Raw genomic sequence first — 3,041 nt, 5'->3', positions numbered from 1 at the left:
GCCGGTGACCTTTCCTCCTGAGCCACAGCCGCCCCATGTGTTATTAGATATGGCTTACCGTAAGCACATTGTGTTTGTCTATACTTGACTATACGTGTGACTTAAATGAAGATCAGATCACATTTTATGACCAATTAACGCATAAAAACCAGGTAATTCCAAAGGGTTCACATAGGTGTCCTTGCGTCTGTGTTATTATGGTATGTCCTGTCTGTGTTACGTGTCTTCTGTGCCTCTGTACCGGCGACCTCTCGTGGGGACGACCTGGTTCATTCTTTGTGGCTTAGAACCAAACCAAAATGGTCTATAAATGTACAATCAGTCATCTTCACCTGATGAAACGTTGATTTCACCTTTTGCAGCTTTTGGGTTTTTTCATTTTTTTCTTTTGTTTGTTTGAAGGAGATGCCATGTACATGCCTCTAGTGTACTGTATGAACATGATCACTGAGCCTGGAGGAGAAAATATCTTAACGATGCCCTTGTAATGTGCTGTTCTGACGATTTTAGTTTTCAGTCAAAAAATAAATTACTGTTTTATTAAGAATGTCACTGCATGTCCGTTGCCTCTGTTATTTGTAATTATTTTTTTTACTATCTATCTGGATGGTGAAAGCGAACTGAAAATGTGCCTGATGCAGTTACCTCTCTGTGAGAGGAGGAGAGTTGGGTTTCATTGTTGTGCAGAAGCAGAACCTGCTGACCCAGAGGTGAGGTAAGGTCAGTACACCAGAGAGACCCGCGGCCACGTTTAACCCTACACAGTGTGACGTACTATGAGACCTAGTGGAATACCTATACTTATGTAATACTTACCTACCGTACTTATTACTGGCATCTTCAGTCAACCACCTACTAATACCTACTGGTCCTCTGTGGTTCCTCTGTGGTTCAGGTATGGTTCTCTGTGGTTCAGCTGTGGTCCTCTGTGGTTCAGCTGTGGTCCTCTGTGGTTCAGCTGTGGTCCTCTGTGGTTCAGGTATGGTCCTCTGTGGTTCAGCTGTGGTCCTCTGTGGTTCAGCTGTGGTCCTCTGTGGTTCAGGTGTGGTCCTCTGTGGTTCAGCTGTGGTCCTCTGTGGTTCAGGTGTGGTCCTCTGTGGTTCAGGTATGGTCCTCTATGGTTCAGCTGTGGTCCTCTGTGGTTCAGGTATGGTCCTCTGTGGTTCAGCTGTGGTCCTCTGTGGTTCAGCTGTGGTCCTCTGTGGTTCAGGTGTGGTCCTCTGTGGTTCAGGTGTGGTCCTCTGTGGTTCAGCTGTGGTCCTCTGTGGTTCAGGTATGTTCCTCTGTGGTCCTCTGTGGTCCTCTGTGGTCCTCTGTGGTTCAGGTGTGGTCCTCTGTGGTTCAGCTGTGGTCCTCTGTGGTTCAGGTGTGGTCCTCTGTGGTTCAGCTGTGGTCCTCTGTGGTTCAGGTATGGTCCTCTGTGGTTCAGCTGTGGTCCTCTGTGGTTCAGGTGTGGTCCTCTGTGGTTCAGGTGTGGTTCAGGTGTGGTCCTCTGTGGTTCAGCTGTGGTCCTCTGTGGTTCAGCTGTGGTTCTCTGTGATTCAGGTGTGGTCCTCTGTGGTTCAGCTGTGGTCCTCTGTGGTTCAGCTGTGGTCCTCTGTGGTTCAGGTCTGGTCCTCTGTGGTTCAGCTGTGGTCCTCTATGGTTCAGGTATGGTCCTCTGTGGTTCAGCTGTGGTCCTCTGTGGTTCAGGTCTGGTCCTCTGTGGTTCAGGTGTGGTCCTCTGTGGTTCAGCTGTGGTCCTCTGTGGTTCAGGTCTGTTCCTCTGTGGTCCTCTGTGGTCCTCTGTGGTTCAGGTGTGGTCCTCTGTGGTTCAGCTGTGGTCCTCTGTGGTTCAGGTATGGTCCTCTATGGTTCAGCTCTGGTCCTCTGTGGTTCAGCTGTGGTCCTCTGTGGTTCAGCTGTGGTCCTCTGTGGTTCAGCTGTGGTCCTCTGTGGTTCAGCTGTGGTTCTCTGTGATTCAGGTGTGGTCCTCTGTAGTTCAGCTGTGGTCCTCTGTGGTTCAGGTGTGGTCCTCTGTGGTTCAGGTGTGGTCCTCTGTGGTTCAGCTGTGGTCCTCTGTGGTTCAGCTGTGGTTCTCTGTGATTCAGGTGTGGTCCTCTGTGGTTCAGCTGTGGTCCTCTGTGGTTCAGCTGTGGTTCTCTGTGATTCAGGTGTGGTCCTCTGTGGTTCAGCTGTGGTCCTCTGTGGTTCAGGTGTGGTCCTCTGTGGTTCAGGTCTGGTCCTCTGTGGTTCAGCTGTGGTCCTCTATGGTTCAGGTATGGTCCTCTGTGGTTCAGCTGTGGTCCTCTGTGGTTCAGGTCTGGTCCTCTGTGGTTCAGCTGTGGTCCTCTGTGGTTCAGCTGTGGTCCTCTGTGGTTCAGCTGTGGTCCTCTGTGGTTCAGGTGTGGTCCTCTGTGGTTCAGGTGTGGTCCTCTGTGGTTCAGCTGTGGTCCTCTGTGGTTCAGGTGTGGTCCTCTGTGGTTCAGGTGTGGTCCTCTGTGGTTCAGCTGTGGTCCTCTGTGGTTCAGCTGTGGTCCTCTGTGGTTCAGCTGTGGTCCTCTGTGGTTCAGCTGTGGTCCTCTGTGGTCTGCTGTGGTTCAGGTGTGGTCCTCTGTGGTTCAGCTGTGGTCCTCTGTGGTTCAGCTGTGGTCCTCTGTGGTTCAGGTATGTTCCTCTGTGGTTCAGCTGTGGTCCTCTATGGTTCAGCTGTGGTCCTCTGTGGTTCAGGTGTGGTCCTCTGTGATCCTCTGTGGTTCAGGTATGGTCCTCTGGTTCAGTTGGTAGAGCATGGCGCTAACAACGCTTATGATGTTGGTTTGATTCCCGCTGGGACCGTATATACAGAAAAATGTAAATGCACTCACTGCGATGTAAGTCGCTTTGGATAAAAGTGTCAGCAAAAAATGACTTATATTATAGATTATAATACAAAAACAGATTGAGCAGACTATCGATGAAGGTATCCGGGGCAATACCAAAGTTACCCTATCGTTGAGTTAAGCCATGGGGCTTTTTCAGGTTTGTTCAAGAATGATCACCAGTGGGTCCTACACAGACAG

Source organism: Nansenia antarctica (assembly GCF_963989245.1).
Source record: "Nansenia antarctica genome assembly, chromosome: 1".
NCBI classification, from domain to species: Eukaryota; Metazoa; Chordata; class Actinopteri; order Argentiniformes; family Microstomatidae; genus Nansenia; species Nansenia antarctica.
This window is presented reverse-complemented; position numbering follows the sequence as displayed.